Here is a 15,674-nt window from a genome sequence, read left to right on the forward strand (position 1 = left end):
GGAATGGAAAAAGATTTTAGAAACTTCTAGTGCAACACCTCTATTCACAGTCAAGAAAAGAAACAAGCCCAGAGAAAAATCATTACTGTGACCTCCCGGGACCCAACCTGGCCAGCGCCACTCTGGATTCAGGCCTCAGCCTCCGCCCAGTGGACACTGGCCTGGAGCCTTCCCTGGGATGACACTGCCCGGGGCACTGCAGGGTGCTGAGCAGTGTCCTTGCCCTCCACCCACCCCACACCAGGAGCACTCCTAAATCCTGACCATCACAAATGTCCCCAGCTGTGGCCAGGTGTCCCTTAGAAGACAGAATTGCCCCTGGGGTGAGAACTACTTCACCAAAGGCTTTTTGCATAGTAACTCAGTTAACCTCACCCCACCTTGAAGCGGGACCTGTAGAACCACCCCAACTTTGGAAATAAAGGTACAGACCCAGGAGAGGTGGATCTGAGCTCAGCAGGCTAGGTGCGTGGGTAGCAGGTCTCCGGGTGCCCATCCTCCCTGCTGCAAATCCTCCCGCAACCCTGCCCTGATAGCTCAAGCCCTTTGAAGCCACCTGTGGCTATAAGATGTTATTCCTGACCTGTGTTGATCCGCAAGTCCCTCTCCTGGGCTTTCCTACAGCCAAATAAGCATTCCAACTTCCTGCCGTTCTCTTCCCGGAAACACCTCCTCAGCGCCAAGCCGCTAAGCCCCGCCAGCCCCGCGCCTTCCCACCAGCTGGGATGCCAGAGGTGCTGCCTGGGTTGGGCCACCAGGACCCCTTGGTCCCCAGGACCAGTCCACGGTTCAGTGCTCCCTGGCAAAGGCAAGAGGCTGTGGGCAAGGGCCCAAAGTGAAGATAGGCCCAGGATCACCGCCAGACAGCCTGGCTCTCCTTCAGCTGCACCTGCCACAGCATCTCCTGCCATTGCTGGTGAATGTCAGGTGTGTCTCATCTCTCCAGCCAGACACCATCAGGGCCGTAAGTCCTGCCTGGGGTAGGCGGGGGCAGAAATAGGAGGGTGAGAGGAAGGGGCATGGGCCCTGGTCCACTAAGCACCAGGCCCCTATCTATAGCACCAGGTTGGCATCACGCTGGGTGCATCCGGGGCCAGGGCCCTCCCCAAATTATCAACCAGGTAGGGCCACCTCTCAAGGAAAATACACAATAAATGACAAAGACAGCACCCCACCCCATAAAAAAAAGAAAAAGAAAAAGCAGTGTGAAACATCTCACCAACAGTTTTGAGGATGACTATGTATTGAAATGATAAAACTGGGGGTATACTGGGTTCAATACAATATGCTATTGTAATTAATTTCCCCCATCTCTCTTCACCTTTTAACTCAGCTACCAGAAAATTCAGACACACAGGCTTGCTCTGCATCCTCACTGGACAGCGCTGCCTTAGAAAATACATCACTTTTAGGCCGGGCGTGGTGGCTCACGCCTGTCATCCCAGCACCTTGAGAGGCCAAGGCAGGCAGATCACGAGGTCAGAAGTTCGAGACCAGCCTGGTCAACATGGTGAAACTCTGTCTCCACTACAAATATAAAAATTAGCTGGGCGTGGTGGCCGGCGCCTGTAGTCCCAGCTACTCGGGAGCCTGAGACAGGAGAATCACTTGAACCCGGGAGGTGGAGTTTGCAGTGACCCGAGATCTCGCCACTGCACTCCAGCCTGGTTGACAGAGTGAGACTCCACCACAAAGAGGGGAGCGGAGGGGAGGGGAGAAGAGAGAAGAGAGAAAGGCAAGGAAGAAAGAAAAAGAGAAAGAGAGAGAGAGAGAGAGAAAGAAAGAAAGAAAGAAAGAAGGAAAGAGAAAGAGAGAAAGAGAAAAGAAAGGAAGGAAGGACATTACTTTGGTTACACAGACAAACCACTAAAAACATAAAAATAATTTTAATTTTTTTTTAAAAAAAGGAAATACATCCTTTTACATTTACATACAGGTTTTCTTCTAGAGGCTTTTCTTTCTTTCTTGTTTTTTTTTGAGACAGAGTCTTGCTCTTGTCACCCAGACCGGAGCGCAGTGGTGCGATCTTGGCTCACTGCAACCTCCACCTCCCAGTTTCAAGAGATTCTTTTCCTCAGCCTCCCAAGTAGCTGGGATTACAGGCATGTGCCACTGCATGTGGCTCTTTTTTTTTTTTTTTGAGACAGAATCTCACTGTGCTGCCCAGGCTGGAGTACTGAGGTGCAATCTTTGGCTCACTGCAGCCCCCATCTCCCAGGTTCAAGCGATTCTCCTGCCTCAGCCTCCAAGTAGCTGGGATTACAGGCCTGCACCACCACGCCTGGCTAATTTTTTTTTTTTTTTTTTTTTGAGACAGAGTCTCGCTCTGTCGCCCAGGCTGGAGTGCAGTGACGGGATCTCAGCTCACTGCAAGCTCCACCTCCCGGGTTTTTTACGCCATTCTCCTGCCTCAGCCTCCTGAGTAGCTGGGACTACAGGCGCCCGCCACCTCGCCCGGCTAGTTTTTTGTATTTTTTAGTAGAGACGGGGTTTCACCGTGTTAGCCAGGATGGTCTCGATCTCCTGACCTTGTGATCCGCCCATCTCGGCCTCCCAAAGTGCTGGGATTACAGGCTTGAGCCACTGCGCCCGGCCAAATTTTTATATTTTTTAGTAGAGATGGGGTTTCTCCATGTTGGCCAGGCTGGTCTCAAACTCCTGACCTCAGGTGATCCGCCCACCTCGGCCTCCCAAAGCGCTCAGATTACAGGCATGAGTCACAGCACCTGGCTCTTCCAGAAGTTTTGTAACCATTGTAGTAACATGTTCTGGTCTCTGCTACGTGTGGGGTTGGCTTTTGGCCATGGTGTGAGGCAGGGGTCCACCTTCACCACATGACACTTGGTAGTGTTTAGTTACATGACCACCCCCCTGCCATGAGGTCTTCCCATATTCATCAGCAGCCCCTGGGGTACTCATGGGGCACCCCAGGTCACCCACATCCTCTCTCAGGGGAGAGCAGGCGACAGTCCCCAGGCACGTCACTGTTCCCACAGGGAGAGCACCACAGAAGAGGCGGAAAGAGGTGGGGCTTGGCACTGGGATGACCATTCAGCACCACCCATGCCTGGCAGTGTCACCTGCTCCCCTGGAGAACCCACCTGCACTCCCAAGAGGCCCATCATGGTAGGGGGACACTCACTTACGCCTTTAACCCCCTGGGGGGATGTCCAGGTGGAGGCTGCTGGGCCCCAGGGACACACTTAGAACCTGGTGGCCACCTCCTAAGGCGCCCAACCCTGCCCGGGCTGGGATCAGGCCCCAGACCAGTAAAGGGAAGTGACCGAGGGAGCAGGGCGCTCTCCAACCCCAGGCTGGATTCGCGGGAGCCCCAGGCTGGATTGGCGGGAATCCCAGGCTGGATTGGCGGGAGCCCCAGGCTGGACTCATGGGAGCGGCTCTGGGGAAGAAAGGCCCCTGCATCTTCTCTCAAGGCCCCTCAGGGAGGCTGGCATAGCCAACCAGACAGCGGGGCAATACCAACAAAGGGACGGGGAGGGACAGGACAGCCCTCGCGCCCTGGTGTGGTGGAATCGGGGGTGCTGCTCACCAGGGGTGACCTTACAGGACAAAGCAGCGGGTGAGTCAGAGCTGTGGTCAGCTGGGGCCACGCTGCCCCGTGGAGCAGAGACACAGGCGCCCTGTGGCTGCACAGAGAGGCCCCTGCCAGGGCAGGCCAGCTCAGGCTGGAGGCAGGGCAGACCAGAGAGAGGAGGCCCGTGGCCCGGTCTCACCACTAACGACCTGGAGCCCAGACCCTGTGGCCTCACAGGGCACCTGCGCACCCCTGCAGGCCCGCCCGGCCACTGCGCCTCGAAGCCTAGCCACAGCCCAGCATCCACCAAGCTGACCCCACCCCACCCCTGCCCCTACGACAGCCCCACCAATGGTTTCTAAGCTGTCTCTGCCCGGGGGCCGGCTCAGTCCACAGTCTGCATGGTGTAGCACAGGAATCCTTGAGCTTTGCCAGACTGGGGAGAGGATGGGGCTGAAAAGATGAGAAACAACTTAAATGCCCACTGAGATGAATGGGAACCAAAACAGAGCCTCCCGCACAGGGGACTAGGACGCAGCCGCGGACAGGGACGAGACGGGCCGGGCGCGGTGGCTCACGCCTGTCACCCCAGCACTTCGGGAGGCCGAGGCAGGCCGATGACTTGAGGCCAGGAGTTCGAGACCAGCCTGGCCAACGTGGTGAGACCCCATCTCTATTAAAGACACAAAAATTAGCCAGGTGTGGTGGCGGATGCCTGTCATCCCAGCTGCTTAGGAGGCTGAGGCAGGACCATCACTTGAACCCAGGAGGCAGAGGTTGAGGTGAGCTGAGATCACGCCACTGCACTCCAGCCTGGGTGACAGAGTGAGACTCCATTTCAAAAAAAAACAAAAAGAAAGAAAAGGGAAGCCGGGCGCGGTGGCTCCAGCCTGTAATCCCAGCACTTTCGGAGGTCGAGACGGGTGGATCACGAGGTCAGGAGATCGAGACCATCCTGGCTAACACGGTGAAACCCCGCCTCTACTAAAAAATACAAAAACTAGCCGGGCATGGTGGTGGGCGCCTGTAGTCCCAGCTACTCGGGAGGCTGAAGCAGGAGAATGGCGTGAACCCGAGAGGAGGAGCTTGCAGTGAGCTGAGATCTGGCCATTGCACTCCAGCCCAGGCAAAAGAGCAAGACTCTGTCTCAAAAAAAAAAAAAGAAAGAAAAGGGAAGAGGCTCTGACACACGCCACGCATAGATACACCTTGAGAATATCAGGCCCACTGAGAGAAGCCAGACACAACAGGCCACACAGTGTGTGACTCCATTTCTATGAAATGTTCAGGACATGCCAATTCAGAGACAGGAAAGAGATGGGTAGGTACCAGTAGATGGGGGAGGGGATGGAGAGTGACCGCTGGTGGAGACAGGGTACCTTTGTGTAATAATAGAAATGTTCTAACATTTGATAGTGGTGATGGCTGCACAACTGTGTGAATGTACTAAAACCCAATAAATTGTATGTTTTTTTTTCTCTTTTTGAGACAAGGTCTCGCTCTGTCACCCAGGCTGGAGTGTAGTGGCATGATCTCAGCTCACCAGAGCCTCCGCTGTCTGTGTTCAAGCGATTCTCATGCCCCAGCCTCCCAGGTAGCTAGGACTATGGGCGTGCACCACTACGCCTGGCTAATTTTTTTGTATTTTTAGTAGAGATGGGGTTTCACCATTTTGCCCAGGCTGGTCTCAAACTCCTGACCTCAAGTGACCTGCCCACCTCAGCCTCCCAAAGTGCTAGGATTGCAGGCGTGAGCCACTGTGCCCAGCCTAGACTGTATACTTTAAAAAGATGAATTTTATAGTACATGAATGGTATCTCCACAAAATTATGTATTTTTTAAAATGGCAGGATCATTTCTAAGGGAGGCTGTCCTAGAAAATTCAGAACCTGGCCAGCACACTGAAGCCAATGGTTGGGCAACTGTGAGGCGGCTCTCCCTGGTGACAGGAATGGCTTCTAGACTCTGAGCTCCTCGAGGACAGGGCTGCCTGCTGCCTCATGTACCCATGATCACACTGGTTCAGGGGACGCCTCCAGAGATATCCCAGAGCCTGGGTACCCGGCTGCCTGCAGCGAGCCAGGTGGACTTCACCCTGACCCCATCCCCTCTCGGGTCTCCCAGGCCACACCCCCAAATCCCCCTCGCTACTTCCTCTGCTCCCAAGCTCATAGTCATCTGTGACAGTTCCCACAGTGGACAAGGCTCTGCGCAAACAGCAGTTCCTCTGGGAAGCCTCCCTGCCCTGCCCTGTGCTTCCCCAGGCTTGGTTTTTGCGTTTTTTTTTTTTTTTTTTTTTGAGATATGGTCTTGCTCTGTTGCCCAGGCTGGAGAGCAGTGGTATAATCATGGCTCACTGTAGGCTCAAACTCCTGGGCTCAAGCGATCCTCCCGCCTCAGCCTCCCGAGGAGCTGGGACTACAGACACAGCCACCACATCTGGCAAATTTTTTCTAATTTTTGTAGAGATGGGGTCTCGCCACGTTGCCCTTGCTGGTCTTGGACTCCTGGCCTCCACCAATCCTCCCACCTCTGCCTCCCACAGTGCTGGGTTACAGCCATCCGCCTCCAGGCTTGGTTTCTATCCTTCTTGGCAGTTCTTTTTCATCTCCTTCCACCAAGAGGCCCTGCGGGCAGGAGACGCTGGTCATCTGGCCACCCTGTGCCCCTGACCAGGCACGCATGCATTTGACAACTGTCAGGCAGAGTTGGACAATGCAAATCCACTCAGAGGGACCCAGGGTGTGGCACCACCGCAGCCATGCCGCCCCAGCTCCCAGTGACCACACACCAGCCTGGGCTTGACCACACCCGCTCGCTGCAGCCCATCCCTCCTCCCTCCCCTGGGCCAGTGACAGGCTCAGAAGTGCACAGTTGTTGTTTCGATTAACGCAGCTGCCCTTTGGGCTCTGGCTGAGAAGTAGGCTCTGCTCTGCCTTTGGGGTACACAGGACACCCATGGCTGCAGGGGCCAAGAAAATTCTGTGGCTTCCACTAACTCCAGCCCAGACAGACAGTAACATGAGATGCCTTATGTTCTTTTCTTTTATTTTGTTTGTTTGTTTGTTTTTTCTGATAGAGTCTCACTACATTGTGCAGGCTGGAGTGCAGTGGTGCGACCTTGGCTCACTGCAACCTCTGCCTCCCAGGTTCAAGTGATTCTCCTCCCTCAGCCTTCCAAGTAGCTGAGATAACAGGCACGCACCACCATGCCCGGCTATTTTTTGTATTTTTAGTAGAGATGGGGGTTTCACCACGTTGACCAGGCTGGTCTTGAACTCCTGACTTCAGGTGATCCACCCTCCTCGGCCTCCCAAAGTGCTGGGATGACAGGCATGAGCCACCGTGCCCGGCCAAGATGCCTTATGTTCTAGGGGTGTCAGGAGAACGACTTCCTCCACCTCGTCCCCACCCTTCCTGAGGGAAGCAGTTGGAATAGAGCAGTGAATAGGAGTTGAAATTCCAGGGGCTTGACCCAAGTGCATGCCAGACACGGCAATCCTCTCTCTCCTGAGCAAGATAATCAGATCCATGCAGCCCGACAGCAAGACAGGAGGCCCGCTCTGCCTCCAGCCAACACTGTCTGACAGATGGGATTTTAGGAGAGTATGGAGATGCTGCATGAAGGGGACGACGGCAACATGACGCGACTGTCCCGGTCCAGGAGCCTGGCTCGGGTCCTGCTCACATCCCAGGGAGCCCAGGGTGGCGCCCCTCACTCGGGACACCCAGCCAGCGTGTCAAGTGCTGTTCCCAGGGGCGCCCGGGCTGGCCAGCTTCCAGGCTGCTGCCCAGACATGCTGCAGTCTGGAGTCCTGGCTGAGGACACAGCCCATTTCCAACCCGCCGTGATCGAGGGGTCCGCAGCACCCGTGGGTAGTTTTAGGCTGGCTCTGTGGTCAAAAGGGACCCCTGGGACCCATCACACAAAGAGCGATTCTGAATCCACAGCCGGCTGATCTTACACAAATCATCCGTCTCCACGTTCCCTCCCTGGAGACTAGGGCAGCCACCGAAACAAAAACAGGCTCACCGCCACCGCCGGCAGCCCACGAGGTGCCATCACTGGGGTCCAGCTATGAATGCTGCAGGGAGGTCTGTGCAGGGGGCAATCCCGCCACTGTGCCCTCAGCGGACGTTTACACAGCGGGTCGCCCGGGCTTGTCTGAAAAATGCAACGGTGGTGGCGCCTACCGGCAAACAGGGCCAGGTCTGCGTGAGTGACTGTCACTGTGCACCTGAGAGCCCTCGGGGTCTCGGGGTGCAGCAGCCATTGGCAGTCAGCCTCGGGATTCTCAGCCTTTGTCCACCGAACACACACGATCCCAGTCCAGAGCCACAGAGCAACTTGGCACTCGGCCACTGCCAAGGAGGCACAGCCCTCCAGCAGGGCAGAGATGGCTGGACACAAACTTGTCATCCATCCCCTCGTGTTCGCTGAGATTGCTGAGGTGGATAAAGAAAGAAAAGGAGGAAGGGAGGCAGAGCCAGAGAAGCAGGGAGAGACAGAGGGCAAGCCAAAAAAAAAAAAGAAAAGAAAAAAAGGCCACTTTTGAAAGCCAAGAAATTCTGAGCAAGCCTCTCCAGATTGTTTATTTCAATCAAGGAAAGAAAGCATGACCGTAAATTAACGGTACGATTTCTTGACAAGTCAGAACGTTCCTGGGACAGGCCCAAATCTAAGATGCCAGAGACCTACTTGGCTCAGAAAACGCCTGTCAGCCGGGAGAAGAGTGAGACAAAGGAAGTGTGGCCGGGCACAGTCCCTCACTCGGCCACTGACCGCACGATGGCCACCGACGGGCACCTATCCACTCACTCTACAAAGAGGAGCTCTGCACCGGCTCAGCCACCTCTCTCATGAGTCTTCCTGTGCTCAGGGACGGAAGAAACCCACCACCCGCGACGCCCCTGCCCCTCCCGTCAGGGGCGCTAGCATTGGTAATGAGGAGAGTGGATGCTTACAAAACAAAAGCCTTGTGAAACTGTGCAATGCTGTCTTCCTTTTAAACAAAACCTCAGTTCCTGCCAGGTCACACTGAACTCCTTGGGCCGAGGACACGACTCGATGTGCTTCTGACACTGGTGAGATGTAACAGAAAGGCGGCCGTGTGAACCCCACAGCAAGAGAGTCCGGCGTCTCAAACAGTGAAGTGTTCCCCCAACCTACACGGTTTGTAGCTGTTTTTTTCCTCCTTTACGGTGAGGCTGCCTGGGTGGATGTCAGCATCACATTTTCTTACATTCCTGCAGTTTTAAGGATCCTTGAAATTACCCATGACACCCCCCTACTTTTTTTTTCGAGACTGCATTTCCCTCTTGTTGCCCAGGCTGGAGGGCAGTGACATGATCTCAGTTCACCACAACTTCCGCCTCCCGGGTTCAAGCAATTCTCCTGCCTCAGCCTCCCGAGCAACTGCGATTACAGGCACGCACCACCATGCCCGGCTAACTTTGTATTTTAAATTTGTAGAGACAGGGTTTCTCCATGTTGGTCAGGATAGTCTCGAACCCCTGACCGCAGGTGATCCACCCACCTCAGCCTCCCAAAGTGCTGGGATTACAGGTGTGAGCCACCACACCCGGCCATGACCCATTTTTGTTTTTAAGTCTAGAGTATGACTCTAAATGCTTTTAAGTTGGGAAGACACAAATTCACACTCAGGCTGGGCACGGTGGGTCACACCTGTAATCCAAGCACTTTGGGAGGCCAAGATGGGCAGATGCCCTGAGGTCAGGAGTTGGAGACCAGACTGGCCAACATGGCGCAATCCCATCTCTACTAAAAATACAAACATTAGCCAGGCATGGTGGCACGCACCTGTAATCCCAGCTACTTGAGAAGCTGAGGCAGGAGACTGGCTTGAACCCGGGAGGTGGAGGTTGCAGTGAGCCAAAATCAGCCCACTGCACTCCAGTCTGGGCCACAGAGCAAAACTCTGTCTCAAAAAAAAAAAAAAAAAAAAATTCATTCATTCAACAAGGAATGTCCACTGAACACCTAACATGTCCCAGGAGCTGCCCTACATCCTAGGGGATCGCAAGGCTGACGTTGTTTCCATAGCTTTCCACAGTGTGACACTCACACCCTAGCCAGGTATTTGCAAACTGCAACCCACAGGTTCAATCCTGCCTGCCACCTGTTTTTGTACAGCCTGCAGTCTAAGAATGGTTTGGACATCTTCTAGTGGTTGCAAAAAAAAAAAAGCAAAAGAAGAAAAATGTCTTATAATGTAAAAATTGCATGGAATTCACATGTTTGTGTCCATAAATAAAGTTTTATTGAAACACAGGCACACTTGCCCACAGGAGCTTTCTTGCTACAACAGCAAGGTAGAGCGGTCTGGACAGAGATGACCTCTGGCTTACAAAGCCGAAAATATTTACTCTCTGGCCCTTTCAGAAAAAGCCCCTGCCCTAGTAGATGAGACAAACAGATACACAAACAGATTAATACCCAGCTCTGATCATGTGACATGCAAAAAAGGAGAAGGAGGGAAGGGAGGTGACTGGAGTGACAAGGAGCCTGCTGGGTGGAAAGGGCCCCAGGCAGTGGGCACAGCAAGTGCACAGGTCCTGGGGAAGGGAAGGGCGGGCAGAGAAGGCGGCTGTGCCAAGAAAGGAGCAGGCACAGGAGGGAGAGCAGGAGGAAAGGAAGGACAAGGCCACAGATGACAGAGAGAAGGGGCCACGTGAAAGGGCCTGGAATTTTTCCCAAGGGCAATAGGAAGCCACTAGAAGGTTCTGAGCAGGGGAAGATCTTTTGTTTTGGTTTTTACTCCTTTGACTACCTTTCTTTTTTTTCTTTTTTTGAGACAGAGTCTCACTCTGTCTCCCAGACCGGAGTGCAGTGGTGTGATCTCGGCTCACTGCAGCCTCTGCCTCCCAGGTTCCAGAGATTCTCGTGCCCCCACATCCCAAGTAGCTGGGACTACAGGCGCCCACCACCACGCCCAGCTGATTTTTGAATTTTTGTAGAGATGGGATTTCACCATGTTGGCCAGGCTGGTCTCAAACTCCTGACCTCAGGTGATCGTCCCGCCTTGGCCTCCCAAAGTGCTGGGATAACAGGTGTGAGCCACCGCACCTGGCCATTTATTTTATTTTATTTATTTATTTATTTTTTTTTTTTGAGACGGAGTCTTGCCCTGTCACCCAGGCTGGAGTGCAGTGGAGGATCTTGGCATAATTCTCCTGTCTCAGCCTCCCAAGTAGCTGGGGACTACAGGTGTGTACCGCCATGCCCAGTTAATTTTTTTATTTTTGTAGAGACGAGGTTTCACCATGTTGGCCAGGCTGGTCTCGAACTCCTGACCTCACGTGATCTGCCCGCCTCAGCCTCCCAAAGTGCTGGGATTATAGGCGTGAACCACCACACCCGGCCAGTTATTTTGTTTTTAATATACTTTGTTTTAGAGAGCAGTTTTAGGTTCACAGCAAAACTAAGCAGGAGGTAGAGACTTCCCATGTTCCCCGCCCCCACAGGGAAGGCCATTTTCCCAGCTCCTCCAGGGAGCAGCAGGGAATGGACGGACCCAGATCTAATCAAGCCCAGCATCCTAGAACAGGCCAAGTCACGCAGGGAGTGAGCTTGAAAATCAATTCATCCAAAAACCAAAAACCATCAATTTGTCAATCCACTCCCGCCTCAATATTTGGGAAGATACACATTTCCTTTTTTCAAATATAGAGATTAAGCTCATTTGAACACGGTTAGTAAAAGTATGTGCAACTTGGCCAAGCATAGTAGCTCACACCTGTAGTCCCAGCACTTTGGGAGACTGAGGCAGGCGGATCACTGGAGGTCAGGAGTTTGAGACCAGCCTGGCCAACATGGTGAAATCCTGTGTCTACTAAAAATACAAAAGTTAGCTGGGCATGGTGGCAGGCGCCTGTAATCCCAGCTACTGGGGAGGCTGAGGCTGGAGAATCACTTGAACCCGGGAGGCGGAGCTTGCAGTGAGCTAAGATTGAGCCACTGCACTCCAGCCTGGGTGACAGAGCGAGATTCTGTCTCAAAATACATACATACATACACACATACATACATGCATGCGAACATACATACGTGCATACAGGCATACATACATACATACATACATACATAAAAGTATGTGCAACTAGTACATTAAGGTCCCACAACTTTGGGGACATTACTGTTCAGGAAGAGGCCAAGATCAAAGAGGTGCGTCATTCTAAAATGGATTTAAAGAAAACTGTCCGGCAAATCGACAGGTCAGGGCTATGGTGACTGGGAGGGTATGGCAGTGCCACCTCTGGGGGCAGCCAAGCAAGCCTGGGCAAGGACCTGCCAGAGCTCAGGGGCCAGAGAGCAGCCCAGGAAGACCCGGAGCTCAGAGGCCAGATGCATGGAGTGCGGGGACCCCGTGGGGGACTCCTCTCCTCTCAGGTGGAAGCTGCCACCCTGGAAGGGCAGAAAGACAGTCGCGGAGAACCTGAACAACCAGGTGAGGAGTGTGGCCGGGATACAGTTTGCAAATAGGAGTCACTCACTGCTAAAGGGTGAGTGGGGAGGAGAGAAAGGGAGCTGAGGCCCATCACAGTTACAGCACACCGTGAGCTGCTGCAGGGCTGAAGGCCAAGTCCAAGGTTCTCACTGGGGAGGTGACAGTGCTTTCCAGGGGGCATTTTTGGTTGCTACAGCTTAGGGGACACTGTGCTACTAGCATCTGGTGGGTGGTGGTCATGGATATTGCCCACACCCACCCTACAGTGCCCAGGACAGCCCCACCACAGAATGTCCCAGCCCAGAACGTGGACAGGGCAGAGGTGGGGAGACCCCAATGGGGCAGCAGGGTCCTGCCATGTAATAAACCGGCTCTGAACTCAGAGCTCCTGGCACCCTGCAAGCTTCAGTGTCTTTTACCCACTTTGATCCTCACAACCACCTGGGAGGGAGGTGTTCCCAATACACCCATTTTACAGATGAAGAAAGCAAGGCCCAGAGAGGGGAAGTGACGGCCTCAGAGGAGGAATCTGAATCCAGGTCTCTCCAACTCTGAAGCCTGTGTGGGGCATGGGACCGAGGGCAGAGACCCAGAGATGTTGCCAAGACCACCAGATGAGAACGGAGCCCAGGCTGGGACCCTGCTCTCCTGTCCGGTATCCTAAGCCAGGAGCAGAGGCTCCTGGGGCAGGAAGGGGGAGGGCTGTGGCATCTGAAGGCCCCACCAAGCTGCCTCATGGCAGGTCCCTGGAACTGAGCCAGGAGCCCAGCATGAAGCTGTAGATGAGGACGGCCGATCTGTCATGGTGGTGACCAGCGCAGGCTTGCGGAGTCCCCCGCCAGCCCCCACCCCATTCATCTGCTCTCCGTCCCCTCCCGCCCAGTGGGCTCAGAAAGGTTTAGTGCCCCCTGACCTGCTTTGTTACTGAGCAAGTGACTGGCTCAAGGTCACCCAGCTCTGAACTCCCAATTCCGCTCCCCGATCCAGGGAACAAAGCCCCCTACAAATGCACCTCAGGCCCTCAACAGCCTTGCCTCGTCCTGCCTGCTCCCTGAGCTGGGCCCGAGGGCAGCGGACTGCACACCCCCATTCCAGCTGTGACCAGGCCCTGGGCAGCCAGCTCACCCTTTCCCCCACCACACTCTAAACCCACAGGAGCCAGGGACTCCTCCCAACCTGTCCCGGCATGGCACTCGGCACTCAAAACCCAGCAGTCCCAGACCAGGTGAACCCATGACCGCAAAGCCCGTCCCCACAGGTGTCAGATGGAGCCGAGGACAGATGGCTTCCCTGGAGCTGAGGCTCCTCCCCAGCTCATCGGGGAGTGGGTGGGGCATAGGACAAACAGGGGCAGGAAACCAGCAGAGGAGACAGAGCAATTAGGAATTAAAGCACAGGCCGAGTGGTCACGTGGGAAAGAAGGACAGAGACGGCAACCCCTGACCACCCCAGAGGGCTCCTGCAGGACGGACAGGGACTGAAGACGGGGCAGGAGGCTGAGGAAGGGTCTCTTCCACGAGACAGAAAAGTACAACAAAGGCCAGGCGGGGTGCTGTGCGGTGGCTGATCAGTTATACCTTTAAGCACCAGTAGTTAACATCTTGTTAGCAGCTCCCTCCCCAAAGACGAAAGGGTTAGAAAATGCGAGGAAACCGATTGTTACCACCACATATATATTTCAAGTCTCAGCAACTAAACACACACGTGCACAGGCAGGCACCCGCAGCTCCTGACACAGTACACGCTTCCACCAAAACAGCCTGCACACAAACACCCATCTGTGCGGCAGAATCTCCGTCACCCCCTTTTCCTCCCCAGCGGTGACCTCCTCTAGGCCAGGACGGTGTGACCCGTCCTGGTGTTGCCGGCTCAAGGAGGGGGAGCGCCGAGACCTGCCAGGTGTCCAATCAGACACACGGAGACGAGGCTGGCAAGTCCCAGAAATCCTCAGCTCAGACAGAAGTTGACTCTACCACGGCTTTACACTCCGACCTTCAGGGTTTCAAAACATAAACTGCAAAGAGGAGAGAGGCTGCCCACTGCGTCAGCAGGGGCTGCAAGAGAAGGCTGACCCCGTGTGTTGACAAACCCTCCTGGTGGCTCATAAGGAAGCTATTATTGGGGAATTAGGGGAGTCATTAGCTCTCGAACGGCAGTGATAAAAGCCCATAGGAGTCGTCTAATGAGCCTGCTTTAGGACTGGTGCTGTTTTTAGGAGCATTCTCCAGCCCGGGGAGATTCTGATAAATGGCCATTGAGGCAGAGGGGTGGGGCAGGGCACCGATCCCTTGAATGCAGCCCAGTATCCAGAGATCCCAAGACAGTGCAGGCACCCGGTGGGACCCAAAGCAACTTGCTGAATACATGCCCCAGCCAGAAACACATGGAAAAAGACGCTCTTCACATATGACATGATCACTGGGCTCCACCGAGCTGAACCACCTTCTCACTAGTTTCACAACTCAGGGAACACTTCCCCACAAGGTGCTGCTGAATTATTAAAACACAAGCATCCTCCCCCAAGCAAACAGATGGGATGCACCCAAAAGCAGTCCATGCCTCCACTGCCCCCAGGGGCGGAAAACATGCCTCTAAAAAACCTCCCACCGTGCCCAGGTGGACAGAGACCTGGTCCTGTCTGATTGTCAAGGCCACCACTGAGCGCAGAGCTGGGCCCTGGCAGACCCCAGGTCAAGCAGATTTCAGAGCGAGTCCGTCCCCAGCTCCCACGGGGATGTCCACGGGGGACACAGAAAAGGGGTCTCGGCGGAAGCAACTCCTCAATTCCTTTCTCTAGAGCAGGGGCTTCGTTCGAGATGGCGATCAGGCTGGAAGGGGGAGGGACGGGGAGACTCGTGGAGGCTGCCGTTGCATAGCAAGACGTTTTTTTCCTAAAATCCAGATTGCATATGCTTATGGAGGGGTGGGGTTTCGGGTACGTACGGGGGGCAAGTTTGGAAGCCACCAAGGCACAGCAGGTTGACCGGGGGTGGGGGCAGCGCAGGAGCAATGATAGGCATTTAGGGGGCATCCCTGAGTGTCCAGCTGGAGAGCCTCCCCTTAGCCCCTCTGGCGCCCAAAGGGCCAGAAACGCAGGCGGGGGTTACCCAGGTACTGGGGTCTTTTTTCTTTTTCTTGCTTTCTTTAAATAATAATAATAATACGCTGAGGGTTGTCCTGGGTGATAAAAGGGCCCAGCCGGGGCCACCCACGCTGTCATCTTTTGTGCGGGGCGCCAGGACCGACTGCGCCTAGCCCCCGCGCGCCCCCGGCCCAGGAAGGGGCCCCCGCTCCCGCCCCTGGGCGCGCCCCGCCATTGTCCGGCCCCGCCGCCCCCGCCCGAAAACCAGCAGGCGCCCTCGGGCCGGGCGGTTAACGCCCCCAACCGCCCCGCCGGCCCGGACAAAGCGCGAGGCCCGGCCCGAGCAGGCCGCGCCCGAGGCCTGGGCCTCGAGTCCCGGGCGCGCCCGCAGCCCCGAGCCGCGATGCGGGGGCGGCCATGGCGGCGGGGTCCGCGCTCGGACACGGCCGGGCGGCCTCCCAGTGGGCTCACCTGAGGCGGCGTGCGCGGCCCAGTTCGGGAGCAGCGGCGCGCGCTCCCCCGCCCTCGGCGTCGCACCCCCAGGCCCCGCTCGGGCCGGGCCCCGCTCGGTTGCTGGCGACCGGGCCCT

General features: G+C 55.3%; 1 protein-coding gene across 10 annotated transcripts in view; it reads right to left on the bottom strand.

Moving 5' to 3' along the window:
* Positions 1-15,674, bottom strand: part of KDM4B (lysine demethylase 4B) — a 182,186-nt gene extending 166,512 nt beyond the window's left edge. For 9 of the 10 annotated variants that reach the window (XM_033195839.1, XM_033195837.1, XM_033195836.1 and 6 more), the window contains exon 1: positions 15,557-15,674. The gene's annotated coding sequence lies outside the window, so the exon portion shown is untranslated. The remainder of the gene's footprint in view (positions 1-15,556) is intronic. The other variant, XM_033195846.1, reaches the window with a different exon arrangement.

Source organism: Trachypithecus francoisi, unplaced genomic scaffold, assembly GCF_009764315.1.
Source record: "Trachypithecus francoisi isolate TF-2019V2 unplaced genomic scaffold, Tfra_2.0 Lachesis_group5, whole genome shotgun sequence".
Taxonomy (NCBI): Eukaryota; Metazoa; Chordata; class Mammalia; order Primates; family Cercopithecidae; genus Trachypithecus; species Trachypithecus francoisi.